Raw genomic sequence first — 16,926 nt, forward strand, 5'->3', positions numbered from 1 at the left:
AGTTTCCTTTTCTTTGTTTTGGTTTGCATATTTCTAATTATTATTATCGAATTACTGCACAAATTCTGCAGCGCTTTATAGAGATCACACATAATCAGTTTCTGTACAGAAATTCGTTGTCTTATTGTATAATTGATAAAAGTTATTGAATTACTATTTTAGACATGGGTGGTAGCAACCATATTGCCTTGACAGAGATATAGGAGTATCAGTAGAAACTAATAAAAAGTGATGGGCAAATTTATTCACCAGGCGAATTCGAGGTGAATTCCCGCGATTCGCCACCGGCGAATAAATTCACAAAACGGCAGCGAAAATTAGACACCAGCATTTTTGGACACCGCAGCAGCTAATTTTTGATGAATTTTCTCGTTTTTGATGCCGGCGTACGTTTTTTGGACACCAGCATCAAAAACAAGACGCCGGCGCCTTTTTGCGGATTTTTTGCCGTTTCGCAGATTTTTCGCCATTTCGCAAAACGCAAAGAGGAACAAAGAGATCTGCCGTGTGTACTGCACAAAAATTTTACCAGATTTGGCAGGTCATGGAAAGTTTCAACACATTTCTGGGAGTTTTATAATGTGTTATAACAGTTTTGCTAATGAAGGGGAAACCTGCTTATCTTATTAGTGACAATGGTATCTAAGTGCAGGTGCTGAGTATTCTAGGCTCTCTGCCAAAAGCTTGTTATTTAATTAAGTTTCAAAAACTTTGTATCTTTTTGTGGCTGTTCAATGCAGGAGATCAAAGAAAAAAACATTTAAATAAAAAAAAATGTGACTGTGTCTGTAGACTGCACGTTGGGTGGTTTGCTTCAAATATAAATATATCATGTTTAATCCTGCCAACATCTTACAAAGTCTCTCTTCATGGAAGCTACTGTACCTTTTTATTCTTTAAGTCTTCTCTTATGGGATGACCTATTGCCAGCTATTTAGTTAGTTATATAGCTAGATATCCACAATCATCTTTAAAATGTATGCATTGTTTTGTATGAAAACATACTACTCAAATGAAAAAATCTAACATTAGGAAAGGGCAACGTTATCTTTTTTTTTCTAAATCATATACTTTAAAAGCGTAAAGAAAAAAAAAGTGAAAACTATTTTCCTTACAGAATGAGTCATCCTGCTCCTTACTATTTAATAATTAACCAGCCTCAGAAATATGAGAATACAAGATAAGTGTGTGCAGGAAAGGGAAAACCAAACCCACGCAATAGTTTGTAGTAAGTTTGACTGTAATACAGAAAACGTACCGGTATAGCCAGCCTGATGACTAAAATTGCCTTGCTTTTTCAGGAAGCATTTACACCAGCAGAGGAGAGGCTATGCAAAATGTGTATGTGTGTGTGTGTATATATATATATATATATCTGTCTATAAATATATATACAGGATATATATTGACACATACATGCTGAAGGCAAAGCTATAAGGCATGTATTTTTAATAAAATAAGAATAAAATGCTTATATAACATTTCTAACCTTGTCCATTTATACATTGCAGTATAAATTGTATTGGGGTGCTTTGTGTCGTTTTGCACTTTGCCCTTTTTGTAAATAAGCCTAAATCTGTATTGTAAGTAACAACTGACAGTTAGAACATTCTATTGCATGGTAAGTGTCTGTGGAACATTTGGTGGACTGTACTTTGTTTCTCACTTATTTTATGTATTTCCTGTAACAGCTATGTGCAGCGGCACTGTCGTTTTCATTTTCACTGTGCATGTATAATGTGTTCTGTTGTGTGTTAAAATTTAGTTGCAGCACTGTTTACCTTTTTTATGAATAAAATAATCAGATACAAAACGATGGGGCCAGATTCAATTCAATTAGAAAAAGGTTTATCGGGTGTTTCAATTGCAGATTCAATTCAATTGAGAAAAACTTATCTCACTGTTTATCACTTGAAAACTCTATTGACTCTATTGACGTCTTTGGGAAAAAACTGGAATTGAATTAGGAGAAAAGTTTTTTCTCCTTGAATTGAATCTCGACTATGAGTTTTCACGTAATAAGCCATGATATTTTTCTTACTGAATTGAATCTGGCCCTATGTGAGAAGAATGGAAAAGGAAAACTATTGCAGAATAAGAAATGTATGTGTATTGTGGGAACACATTATTAAAGGGGCTTTGTCTGTAACTGTGTACTGGATTTAGAGGTACAAGATTGGTTGAAGAATCCCCCAATCCTATGCATAAGCATAAAAAGTGGCAGCCTGTACCAGACACTCCCTCATAGTGCAGAGTGCATTTGCAAGGAGGATTTTCCTGTCATCAGAAAACATGTTTTTTTCAAAAAGCATCAGTTAATAGTGCTACTCCAGCAGACTTCTGATCTGAAATCCATTTCTCAAAAGAGCAAACAGATTTTTTTGTATTCAATTTTGATATCTGACATGAGGCTAGACATTTTGTCAATTTCCCAGCTGCCCCTGGTCTTGTGACTTGTACCTGCACTTTAGGAGAGCAATGCTTTCTGGCAGGTTGCTGTTTTTCCTTCTCAATGTAACTGAATGTGTTTTGGGTTTTTACTATTGAGTGCTGTTCTTAGATCTACCAGGCAGCTGTTATCTTGTGTTAGGGAGCTGTTATCTGGTTACCTTCCCATTGTTCTTTTGTTTGGCTGCTGGGGGGGAAAGGGAGGGGGGTGATATCACTCCAACTTGCAGTACAGCAGTAAAGAGTGACTGAAGTTTATCAGAGCACAAGTCACATGACAATATGTCTAGCCCCATGTCAGATTTCAAAATTGAATATAAAAAAATCTGTTTGCTCTTTTGAGAAATGGATTTCAGTGCAGAATTCTGCTGGAGCACCACTATTAACTGATTTATTTTGAAAAAATTTTTTTTTCCCATGACAGTATCCCTTTAAAAAAAATAATATTGTTTTGCCTATCCGAGGATTTGTTAGTAAGTACACCTGATCGGAGAAACAATTTTGTGATGTGATAGGTGCCTTTTAATTGAAAGAGTTTAAAGAGACAATTGGAACACTTTTTCAAAATAATTAACACCTTAAACCACATACATTTTGGTGAAATCATTCTTCACTGATTTTATAGTGTTTTATTTTCGACAATAACACACAATCAGATTTATTAGTAGCACAACAATGTAAGCTAAATTGCATCAACCAAACAGCAAACACATGCACTTATAATGGGCATAAAAACACCAAACAACCCAGAGCACTGCATTTAACTTTCCTTGAGGAATGATTGCAATGCAAATGTAATGGTAACTAGTTAAAAAAACGCTGTGGTTTCAAGATGGCACTAACAGTTCTCACAAGACTGTGTCATTATATTGTGGTGTCATTACTTCATGGTACCTCGTCATAAATGGAATGATGCAATGCATCATGGGGAATGAGAAGTTACTGATGGTCACAATGGAGTAATTGTCATTATTCTCGTAATTATCAGAATCACATGTACAATAATATGGCTGATTTATCAATGTTTGATCTGGAAAGTCCTACAGGATTTTATAACTGTTAATAAAAAGGGCCATTTACTTTGCGTATCATTTTAATTTGGTGGTAAATCTGAATTGTTTCTAGTCATGTGAAAAAAAACCGATCTAAATAGCTTTAAATTAAACAAGTCTTTTCATTTAACCTTTAGGTGTGTTTATACTGAAGTGTTTTGCCCTGTTTATGAAGGGTCATTTTTATTGCATAATTGAGCTTTGCTTCTTTTTTTTTTCTTTTCTATTCCACTTTTCATATTTCACTTTGATACCAAATAATGATCCCATTTGTTAGAAAACCATAATAAAAATGTTTATATAGAATTCCAAACTATTTCCATAAAATCACTCAAGATTATTCTCAGCAAGGCAGGAAGTTAATCTCTGACAAAATTCATGAGAGCACAATGGTGTACAAGGTCATCACAAGCTCTGGAATGTGACTAGGCAGCAAAATGGAGCCTGAGAAATGAAGACTTTGAGCCATTTATATATAAAGATGTGTAAAAACTGTGTCAAAGGTGATGTAAAATGCATTGTATTTTGATAAAGCTCTGTTGTTGACATTTCACATGAAATAAGACGGTGCATGACAAATAAAAATACAGAATATATAATAATAATAAATGAATGTAAGGTAATCAAGCTTGTTGTGAAGGTGGTCATATTTTACATTACACTAACACCATTATGTACCTCAGACCTAAACTAACACACTGAATTGAATTCTGATTTAAAAAGTGGTGTAAATATTCAGCAAAAAGATGCGGCCTTCAGTGGTTTATTTCAGGTGTCTTTTTAGGTTAAGCTCTCTTTTTAAACCAGAATTTTATACTAGTCCACACATATGGTATGTATCATTACATAGATGTATAAATAGGATTTTCAAGTGGTGAAACCAATGGTATTTTGGTGTATTTCAACACTGATTGTATTACACACCATTATAAATGTGCCCCTAGCAGTCACTTGACAAAGACACATCATAATAAACTGCCCTAAACTGGCTAAAGGTGGCCATACATGGGCAGATTTAAGCTGACTATCCAGTCAACAGCTTATCTACCCTGTATGGCTCCCTCCAATGAGCCTGCCAGAGACAGGAAGTTGTCGATTAGGCAGTTTTAAAACCCCATTAAGTCGAGGGGCGCATTGGCTCGTTGATGTGGTTCTCACACCAATAGCCTAAATATCAGTTGTTATGATCCAATCATGTGACCCTAGGGATCAGCCTAAATTCACCCACCTCAAGGTCTTGCCAAACAAGCAGATCTTTCCCTGTACGGCCAGATTTACAAGTATCAATTCTGCATGATTATTGGTGTGCAATAAAGAGCACTTAGTAGCAAGTCAGTCTCCTAATTAATTGGTTGAATTCCTACACCTGGAGCGGGGGTGCCTTACTGAGATCGAGAGCACAGCTGCCAATCCCCAGTCATTTCACATTTGTTCATGATTATTGGTACATTAATGACGACACACCAGCCAGTATAGGGCAGGACCAAGTAATTTGGGCAGGTTTGAAAATTAAATTTTCTGTACAATGTTGGCCAGTGCATGATCAACGGTAGATGAGGAAGTGACAGGTTTGTCTTCAATTCCTTCTATTCCTATATATATCTGTTTGGTAAGGACCAGCATTCTCTTACATTGGATTAAAAACAACAAAATATTTTTATTCAATGTTTAAATGATCTTATAGTTGACTTTAGGTAGGAAGCTCCAAATTACAGAAAAGATCCGGAAAACCCCAGGTCTGTACCATTCTAGATAATAGGTCCAATACCTGTACTGCATGGGGCTCCAGCTTTAACATTAGTTATTTTCTGTGACTCAATACTGCTCCATTGGACTGTATTATTGAAAGAAAAACAAGAAATACTTTAATACAATTGGCAATAAAAACTGATAGATAATATAGGAAAAAAATACAAAGGCAGCAACTTTATCTAATCAACCTGGTTGTGTCAGAAAAACATAATTTCTGTTGTAGTTCTGTAAAACTTCCTGCTCTTTGTTAGAACTGGTAACCATGGGACTTGGAGCGTCATATAGTCAGGCTCCTAAAACTATTAATAATGGCATGTCAACCTAAAAAAAAATGTTGCCTAATAAAAAATTTTAATGTTAACCTACTTTTATACACAATATTCAAAATAATAAAATTATTTGAAATGTAATTGATATTGAAAGAAGCAGTATCTCTCTGTCCCTTTATTCTCTTCCCTGGTGATTCTGACTTTTTGAAAAGCAGGAGCCATCTGATTAACAGACCTGTAAAGAATTATACATATGTTTGTTACACTGTTCAGAGACAGAACCAGCAGTGCAAAAAGATATAGAAACTGCTTTCATTTGAAATTACATTTACAGATAAATTAAACTTTTAAAGGAAGTGTAGAAGAAAGTTGCTAAGACTTGCCTTTTTTTCAACAGAAAAAAAATGTTTTTGGGATTACATTGCCTTAGAAAAAAACATTATTTTGGCTTCAACATATATTTATGCTGCAACTTAATGTAGCAGTGCCTCCTAAGAAAAGCTTTTCGGCTGTGGGTAACTCATTACAGATATACAATGAAATGTAAATAAGAAATGGATTTTTATCATTTTCAACTGCTTGGCCAAATGTAGGAACCAAGTCAAAATATTATGCTATTTAAAGCTGCGTTTTATCTTTAAATGGTCTTTTATATAATATAAAACGTGTCAAATGCTTTCAATTTCCATTGCGTAGGAGGTGCAATGGTTGCAAAGTGGTTTTAAAGGTGCAGTCCCTGGACTCAGCTAAAGCTACGGCTGTGATAGCATCATGTTTACTTGCTTTAAAAAATATTTCTAAATAAGGTTATACTTTCTATAGAACTCTGAAACCCCCCCCCCAAAAAAACTTGATTACATATGTTTGAGAGCACAAGTGATTTTTAATTTTTTTTCGCTTGCTCCATGCAGCCAAATTATTATGATCATAAATGATCAGTATAGTCATGTTGTCAAAGATCTGTGGTTACTATACACAGGCCACAAAACTCAGAGGTATCTTCTGACATTTAATATAGTTTTCTGTGGGAGGTACATTATCTCTAGTCAATGATAATGACACTTTATTAGTTGTGCCTGTCTTTCGTTTATCATTATTATTTTTAACGTGTATGTTGTATTAATAAAGCACCTACTTATTCTGCAGCATGGTACAGGTATAGCATGCATTATCTGGAAAACCATTATTCAGAAAGTTCTGAATTACGGTAAGGCCATCTCCCATAGGCTCTATTTTAATCAAATAATTCAATTTTGTTTTTAAATGATTTCCTTTTTCTCTGTAATGATAATACAGTACCTTGTTCTTGAGCCCAACTAAGATATAATTAATCCTTATTGTAGGTTTATTTGATTTATTTAGGGATTATTTTATGTTTAATATTCTTTAGTAGACTTAAGGTACAGAGATCCATTTTGAGCATTCTGGATGACAGATCCTATACCTGTACAATAAATGATTGAAGACATTGAACATACAAATGACAACTGATAACCAATACAAGACGCCCTGCTCAAAAGAACTTACAGTCTAAAAAACTGTGCATTCATTCATATAGGATACCAAGCTAATTTACCCTATCATGATGCCTCTTTCTTTGGGATTAATATGACTTTTATAGTATGACAGTGTTGTAAGAAGTGTAAGTGATGTTCTCCAAATATAAAGACACTAGAAGTGGACGAGGGTTCTGTGGCTATATAATGGCTAAACGCCGCAGGATGTTTGTTTTTATACATGCCATGGAATTACAAGGAGTGGATGCATTATTACTTATAACATACAAAGTTTCACCTGAATGTGATGCAAGTTAAAAAGCACTGAACATAAATAAATAATTGTAAGCACCACTTAAATTGATACTGTATTTTTGTTTTATAATCTTATAGCCTGTATCAGTATTGCCTTTTTAGTACTATACTATTTGTATACTGAAAAACTGGAAAAAATTCTTAGCAACATTTCGAGAGGTTTTAAAGTTGATTATAAATGGAATGGCAATTGAAAACAGTACCTATCTGGTAGTTTATATTCACTGCACTACTGAAACAATATTAGCAGAAACCAGCTGGAGAAGAACTTCTGCTTTATTGTTTAAAGAGTCAGAACCAGGAAACAGAAAGGAATAAATACTGTTTTCAGTGGTATTTCCAAATAATTTTGAATCCACTTCCAGCATTCAAGAATACACACAATATAAGTTATTGCAACCCTTTCTTGGCTGTATTGCCTAAAGTTAGATACTCTTGGCAAGGACACTGTTATATTTATCACCTTGGTGGTGGTGGCCCTGCTGCTCCCCTTGCCTCTGAACTGCAGACGGAGTTCATAATGCAAAATGCAAAATGTTGCGTTTCTGCACCAAAATCCACCATGTCTGCCTGCACCCAAGCGGAAACAATTCTTCCAGGTGCAGGAAGACCAGGAGCGGAAGCACAGCAGGGCAGCAGATTCTAGGCCTGTAGAAATGCAAACTGCCATTGTGTGGCCCTGGCCTTAGCCACCCTGTCTATTTTTTTTTTATTTCACCACTTTTAAGGCTAGGGCCACATCTACAGGCAAATTTCAGCCCCTGGCCGCTAATAGAATCCTCTTCTCTGTTTGCATCCGGAAACCTTGTGTGCACTCTGCGGATCTACATGCGGATTTCAGCAGGCTGATCTTTGCCCCATCTGGCCCTAGCCTAAAAGGTACTATAAAAGAATTTGATATCTACTATCTATAACTTGTTCACAGATTCCCTTTCCTTGACTTCACTTAGGGTCCTCCTTTCCTTAGGGCACATTCTTCTTACACTTCTTACTTGGGCCTTATGCTCCAGGTTCCTCCGCACATCCATCCCATCACCAGGTGCATTTCAAAAGGAGGAAGAGCCATGTGCTCCCTTTCCTTAAATAACAACTACTCACACTGCCCTGGGGGCCTATGGAAACACAACCCTGCCCAGGGCATAGAATTAACCCCATGAAGTTTAAATTTTCAGACCACACTTACTTTATCTGTGGTGGAGGTCAGGTTGCCGAGCTACAACGAGACTAAAGTTGACAATGCAGGCCTGATCTTCTGAAAGATATTTTTATAATGATCTTCAGACAGTATGGTTGAAATTGATCAACTAACTAAATCTAGGTCTGAATTGCCACCTTAAGACTGACAAAAAGGATTTTGATGCATTCAATAATGAATTGGTTGTGAAGAAACTCTGACAATTCCTTATCTGCAGAGTGTTGCACTGATCTTACCAAAGAGCTGGCCCTGCCAGATCATAGTTGACTATTAAACTGAGATTAAAGTTTTAATCTATTTAAGCTTTTGGTAAATATAATGGAAGCATGAAGCTACTGTTTGTGGTTTAAGCATATTAAGGATCATGAAGATGTGTGCTAGGCTGCCAGTATCATCATCCAAGTCTAGTGAATTTGTTATGATACATAATTGTGATGGATGTATATCTATCAACTAGTATTACATATATTGTGAAAATGTGGAAATTATGCTAATTCCTAATTTCCCCCATTAATTTTACATTTTGCAATTTCGGAAAGTCTCAAACAAGCTTGGTTATACCAACCAGTATTGTATGTCTCTGGCTTAAAGAACTGTTTGTTGTAGTTAACGGGAAACGGACAGAGATAATAAGTAACTGCATTCTGCGCTCTCATTAATTACTGGCTTACAGAAGCAAAAGTAGGCAAACATTTTCAGCACACTGAAAAAAGAAATATGTCTGGTAGAAAATAGCTTTAAAAAGTAACATTAAGACCAGTTTCTTAGAAAAGCAGAAATTTAGAAATGCATAATTTGTAGGTGAGCTTGTGTATGTACTGTATCTCTGCTTGAAAGTAAATAAAAAAGATACACTTCCTTATTTTCAAGTGGAGGGCAAGGTGCAAATTTCCAAATAGCAGGTGCACAACAATTCCCTTAAAGGACATGTAAACCCCCTCCACAAAATTGTAATCAGTGAACAGCCTCTGCCACTCTGGTTGTTAAAAGGTTAACAGTAAGGCTGCAGCATTCCCTTAAAGGGATACTGTCATGGGGAAAATTATTTTTTTTCAAAATGAATCAGTTAATAGTGCTGCTCCAGCAGAATTCTGCACTGAAATCCATTTCTCAAAAGAGCAAACAGATTTTTTTATATTCAATTTTGAAATCTGACATGGGGCTAGACATATTGTCAGTTTCCCAGCTGCCCCAAGTCATGTGACTTGAGCTCTGATAAACTTCAATCACTCTTTACTGCTGTACTGCAAGTTGGAGTGATATCACCCCCCTCCCTTTTCCCCCCCAGCAGCCAAACAAAAGAACAATGGGAAGGTAACCAGATAACAGCTCCCTAACACAAGATAACAGCTGCCTGGTAGATCTAAGAACAGCACTCAATAGTAAAAACCCATGTCCCACTGAGACACATTCAGTTACATTGAGAAGGAAAAACAGCAGCCTGCCAGAAAGCATTTCTCTCCTAAAGTGCAGGCACACGTCACATGACCAGGGGCAGCTGGGAAATTGACAAAATGTCTAGCCCCATGTCAGATTTCAAAATTGAATAAAAAAATCTGCTCTTTTGAGAAATGGATTTCAGTGCAGAATTCTGCTGGAGCAGCACTATTAACTGATTCATTTTGAAAAAATTTTTTTTTCCCATGACAGTATCCCTTTAATCACTTAGAAATCCTTCTCCTCCTCTAACCCACTCTGCCAAATTTGCTTTGGCTGTTGACTTATGAGTATGCTCAGTTCTTCTAGCAGGGAGAACCCTTGCTCGTTTATTGTGGATGCAACATTTCGGGGAGTAACCCCTTTGTCAAGCATGCTTGACAAAGGGGTTATGCCCCGAAACGTTGCACCCGCAATAAACGAACAAAGGTTCTCCCTGCTAGAAATACCCACATTGTGCCAGTGATTCTTTATCCCTTCACATTGAATTCGAGGTTGCCAACGCCTTTTTCATCGAGCACCGGGGATTCGTTAGGACAGGACAGCCAGGGTGTGCGAGGGTAATTCCCCTTTTTTTCCATGCTCAGTTCTTCTCAGCTCAGAACACTAAACACACCCTCCAGTCTAACAGCCAATGAACAGACAGCATTGCTATAGAAACTCTAGCTGTCTGGGCCTATTTATCTCCTAACCACCTCTCTTGAGCTCAGCTTAACCATTACAGTGCTGAACCCCAGCAGAACTTTTCATCACAATTGTGCCTGTGTAACCTGCATTCTGCATTGTAGGAACTTTACAGCATATATGTCTCAATGTTACTGATGATGTTTCAGAGGGAACATGGCTGCCAGGTTAAAGCTGCTGAAAAAGTTTACATGTCCTTACTGCCATCATCAGTGTTCATACAACTTAGTTAACAGCAATTAATAGAGGGGACTCCCTTTATACAAATTTTACAAAGGGTGCAAGGCTCTTACACAAATAGAGCTATAAAATACTCCAAGCTACAAAAGTTACTCTGCACACCACATCATTAGTACAGACACTTTGGTATGCAAATAAATGGTTTAATGAAGCATATAATTACAACAATGTATAATTACAGAGTCATTAAAACATATAATTTAGTATATACTAAACACAGTGTCCCAAAAAACAGCACTCAGGCTAGTAAGGCAGACAAGTTGGTGTGTGGGACTTTTGTACACCAAGTCCTTTGTCAAGGGGATTCTTATTCATACTACTTAGTTACTTGGACCCTTCTTCTTCAATTAGTAGTCAGTACTTTGGACCCTGTGTGGTGGGCCCTCCCAAAAAGTAAAATGTGGCCCCAATTAAAACAAAACCCTTACAGTTACCTTCCACCAAATTTTCAATCCCAAGGAGGGCCTAGATCACAATTTATAATGGCTAGGTACAAATTTATTGTGTATGAGGTATTCCAGGAATAGTTTGTTTAAAATGCAACTAACCAGTACTCGGAGTGCACCGGTATGCTACCATAAACCTACCACATAGGGAGGCAGATACACCATAGAGAAAAAGATTGGCAGGCAATCCAAAGGATCACTTCAACTTAATCAGGAGCCTATAGATATAGATAATATAAAGTAATATATTACTTTCAGCCAGGACAAATTTGTTTTTCCCCATCTGATAAACACTAAAAAATCAAATCTTCCTGTGTTATGAGCCATGCCTTCCTCCATATTAAAAGTATGCCTTTTAAACCATGTCTCAAAATTTGGCATGACCTATATGCAGATGATATGCGTGTTTACTTCTCAGCCCCTAGAATTGTACCCTCTAAGCCCGTAGCACTGCTCCCTCAGTCTGTTCTTGCAGAATGTATTACAGCCATAGCATTCTGGATGATAGAAAACAGAAAAATACAGCGAATGCGCTGGTTCCACGCAAAAATCACAATTATTTATTTGAATAGTGTACCCGTTATGTCTTTCCTGTACTGTCACAGTTTACTCAGTAACAGTATCAATATGCCATACATCACTTCTTGACTGGTACAATGTTATACCATCACATCAAACTTATGGAGAGTTAAAGAGTTAGCTTTACAATGTAAGAGTACGATAATCAAATGCCAGAAATGTTTGCCAGCAAAGTACACACCCAATGGACTGCATGCAAAGTTATGTACCATCAGCAACTGATCTTGTCAGGACAGGCAGCCTGAATACACCCATCCTCCCAGGTCCATCCTAACCACAAAAAAAAAAGTAAAACATTGCCAATAGCTTGCCGTAGGCCCTTGGCAACCATCTAAACAGCCAAAAGAAAAAAAATACTATTAAGCCCACCACTAATTGCTACTGAAATGGAGAGGGTGGGTGGATGGACCAGCACTGGCCTGCAGGGAAGGGGCCAAGCTTTGCATTTCACAAGAGCACCTTCTAATATTTAGGGGGTTATTTATCAAAGGTTGAATTTCAGAGTTATGTAAGCTTTTTTAGACCTCGAATGAACTCAAATGAACTCACAACTTGAATGGTTCCTAATTTAAGAAAAAACTTGAATGGAAAAAAACTCGAATTAGAAAGTTCGGGGGTTAAAAACTTAAAAACTAATTTTCAATTAATCGAGTTTGCAGTGAAAAAATTTAATTGATCGAGTTTTCGAGCGAACCCCACTGAAAAAAAACTTGAACATCATGGTCTATTAATATCTTTAATCTATTTTTTTTAACCCAACTGGAGAAAACAACTCAACCTTTAATAAATCTGCTTTGTATAGTTTCAGAGGTTTCATTGTCATCAGTGTGTACTGTGTGTATTGTTCGTACTGAATAAGGAAAATATATACACGCAGTACTTGCACACCTAATAACTGAAAATGATGAGCACAGGGATGTTATAAAGGTGGCAACATTTCTTACATTAAAATATTCCATATAAATGGAAATATTCAAGGTCTGGCAGTTTCATAATATGAAAAATGTAAAACGAGGGCCATAGCACATCTGCTTTCAATGCATAGGTTACATGAAAGCACAAGAATCTCCATTTAACCAGTGCAAATACATATAAATATTTCTGTATTTTCTTATTCAAAGCGTAGCTGAATTAATCTTTTTCTAATGTTAGTTCATTGTGGTCTTTTATGGCATTTAAAATATTCTTGTGGTTTAGGCTCTAATGTTCATCTGACAAACATCCGTATCGCTTAAACATTTGCTATAGTTAATTTTGTACATTCTTTTCTATATGTACAGCTGTGTTTTCTTTTCTTGTAATCTTCTAATATTTGTTTTTTTTTTTTTACTAAACTCCAAATTTAATCTGGTCAGGCTTTTTGGGGCAAAACTTATTTATTTTTTTTTTTTAAAAACTCATATTTTTCAAGATTTATTAAAGCCTGATGCTGCAAAAAGACAGAATCTTAAAATCCGCCATCTCACCTGCCAAGGTTGTGTATAAGTTAATGGCAGAGGTCCATATCCCATTTGGAAGTTTCTGTGGTCTGCGCTGGAATTAGCCTGAAAATCTGACCTTTTAGGGTAAAAATCTGAAAAATGGAAAGGTGCTTAAACCCATGTGTTTTTTTTAAATAAAACATTGCATTCCATTCACTACTGAACACATTTACCTCCAGGCTGTCCGTGTGTTGTTCAATTAGTCATGATTTCGAACCAAGAAGTTGTGTGCTTTCCCCATATTGTCCTATCATGTCCAAACCAGGTTTTATAGGGAATCATATAATAACTGTCAACTATGCAATTTCTTTGATGAAATAAGAGTTTATATAAGAGTATAGATTTTTAAAACTCCAACAATGATAGGGCCCCTGTAACAGATAGGGCTTTGGCTTCTACCTTGTGGACTGGAAATGGAAGGAGGAAATGGAAGCAGGTCACTGCAACACAGCATAGACATTTCAGTTGTTAATATACCACATATACTGTCATGATATAGTCCTTACAATTACAGAGTGCTTTAAAAGATCATAGGGCACAATTTTTGGCTTCTGTAGCCATATTTTTTTTAACCACAGTGCAGCTTTTTCCACCATACTTTGCAGCACAATTGCAACTGCCGGATAAATCCTGTTTGGCACAATTTAATCCAATGTAATAAAACCCAAAATTGTGGCTGTAATTGTACGTGAACCGACAAATGCTATAGTGCTGAATATTTCTGGTCCAATACGCCAGGGTTGATTGATTTGAATAGCTTGGTGGGGAGCATTGTTGCTTGGCACCAAAACGAGCAAGCCTACATATATACAAATATACACATGTAAGATATTTCGCTCCCTTAAATATCCAGCATTTAAATTCTTCACAAGAACAGATTTAATCACACTTAATTTAGGAGTATAACCACTTTTCTTTTAATTTAAAATTTGTCCCAAGAAATTCACATCTTTATATGAAGGTATGAGTATAAAGATTCTATACTTAATCAAGCCCTTTGAGACCAAATATGAACTTCAGAAGTTAGAAAATGTTTGCCTTTTAACTACCGCATGCTGTCATGGGGGAAAATATCACAAGTCTCAACTTGATACAATGCTGAAGATGCACTTCTTATAGACTTATATAACCTCTCAACACCACCTCTTAGGTGGTGTGTGTGTGTGATTTGAATTCAACCACAATTTTTCATAAATCAACCCCTGTAAGGAGTTTGTATATTGTTCCCATGTGTGGGTCAGTTCCTTCCATACTTCTAATACATATAGGAAGGTTAATTTACTCCTGAAGAAATGAACCCTAGTGTGTGTGTGGTATGAATGAGATATATTAGACTATATGCTTCACTAGGGCAGGGCTGAAGCACTAATATTTCATTATTATAAATAAAGCATTTAAAGGAAAACAATACCCCCCAAACAATGTAGGTCTCTATAAAAAGATACTGCATAAAACAGCTCATATGTAAAACCCTGCTTCATGTAAATAAACCATTTTCAGAATAATATACTTTTCTAGTAGTATGTGCCATTGGGTAATCATAAATAGAAAACTGCCATTTTAAAAAATAAGGGCCACCCCCTGGGATCATACGATTTACTGAACACACAAACATACCTAACAAACTATACTTGTTAGGTCACATGAGCCAATTGACTGTCTTTTGCTTCAACACTTCTTCCTGTTACAGTGAGAGTTGTAGTATTTCTGGTCAGGTGATCTCTGAGGCAGCACACAGACCATCACAAAATGGTGGTTCAAGGCAAGAGATGTAAAAGGGCAATATTTATTTAAATATGTAGACCAGTTTGGTAAGATTCTTTAATATTCCACTAAATATGATGTAAAGCTTAAGTGTTCATTTTGGGGGTATAGTTTAAAGAGGTGCAAATGGAAGAATTTAAGGGAAGGTTTATGTCCCTGTTAATACAATAGCATAACAAATCATTTGGAGAGAATCGGAAGTGCAAAGGAAGTAAGATTTTGGGAGTTTATCTTATAAGACAAAAATGCTAATATTAAATTCAAGTTGTTCAGTCACAATATCAACGCCTCCATTCCATTTGAAAGATTCTGATGCTTGACCTAGTTTTCCACTATGTTAGTTTTGTGTAGCAGAATGATGGGATGCTGCACATTTGCCTTGTTTATTGTGTAACAGTTTGTGATTCATGATAGGCAAATTGTCCTAAAATGAATCATGAGACTCCAAAGCATTTGTTGAAAAATGAAAAATGAAACCCAAATGAGTTCTAAAGAAACATTTTATTCTGTTCCAACTTTGCTGTATTATTTAGATCATGTCAAATAGATTAGCATTAAAATATGCAGTTACTCAGATGAGCAGTTAATTGAACTCCAGGATATGGATTCAACAGGTAAATTGTATTTTTAAGCACTTTCATGAATAAATGTGCACAATTCTTGCAGTGGAACACTATGTGGACAGCAGTGTCTAGTGCCTAAAATCTCATCTGGAAAACAAAGACATTATTACAGTATGATGTTGGCCCTGTTGTAACAACCTCTACTCTTTTATGAATGATATGCTGGAATATTATTGGTGGGATTTTAGCTTTATTAAGCCAAAAGAGCATTAGTAAATTTGAGTACTAATGTGGGGTGATCATGTCTAGCTCAGAGTCCACATTCTAGCTCATCCATTAGGTGTTCTTTTGGGTTGAGTTCACAGCTGTGTGCAGGCCAGTCATGTTCTTCTATTCCCATCTCAGCAAACTAGTTCTGTGTGGACCACACTTTGGGGGGTTGAAGTGAAAATTTTGACTTTAAAAAATTCTAATTTAGAGCAATTTTTTGTGCAATATTACTTTGATTAGTACAATTCGAATTTGATCGAAAACTATTCCCTCAAAGAAAACTTTTCTTTTTTTTTTTGATACATTTAGATCAGTTTTAATTCGAATTTCAAAGTTATGGGAGTTCAAAAATACTCCCATTACTTCGAAATTCAACCCTTGATAAATCTGCCCCTTTGTGTATGGGGGCATTATTGTGCTAAAATAGGAAAGCACTTTCCAAAACTGTTTAAAAAAAGTAGGACGCATTGCATTGATTTCTTTGGTACAAGGGGCCCAGTACAAATAGCCACAAACCATTATTTCTCCATCACCTGAAACAGTTCCCATTACATTGTCAGGAAGTTAAAATTCTCCTGGAATCCACCAGACTAAGGCTAAGACTGCCAGATGGCATGTTATTTGTCTCTCAAAAGAATTAATTGCCCGAGCATCCAATCACTACAAACCTGAAAACACTTCAGCTGATGCATTAGATTGCACATTGTGATGTTAGACGTGCTGGCTCTATCTATGGAAATCCATATTGCTAAGCTTCCAACAAATAGTTGACTTCTAGAAACTATATGGAACTTGGCAGGAAGGTGATACAAATAGTCCTACCACTTCACAACTGAACTTAATATGTTTTCCAATGGAGGGGCCCGTAATGAGACACAGTGCAACTAACACACCACCACGGAAATGTGCACTGAGTATTTGAAAATGAAAGCAGT

General features: G+C 36.3%; 1 protein-coding gene across 1 annotated transcript in view; it reads left to right on the forward strand.

Annotated features, from left to right (window-relative positions):
- The window catches only part of ubash3b.L (ubiquitin associated and SH3 domain containing B L homeolog), a 118,137-nt gene that overhangs the window by 64,090 nt on the left and 37,121 nt on the right, over nucleotides 1-16,926 (forward strand). The gene's annotated exons all lie outside the window — the stretch shown is intronic.

The sequence above is a fragment of the Xenopus laevis genome, chromosome 7L, assembly GCF_017654675.1.
Source record: "Xenopus laevis strain J_2021 chromosome 7L, Xenopus_laevis_v10.1, whole genome shotgun sequence".
In the NCBI taxonomy this organism is placed as follows: domain Eukaryota; kingdom Metazoa; phylum Chordata; class Amphibia; order Anura; family Pipidae; genus Xenopus; species Xenopus laevis.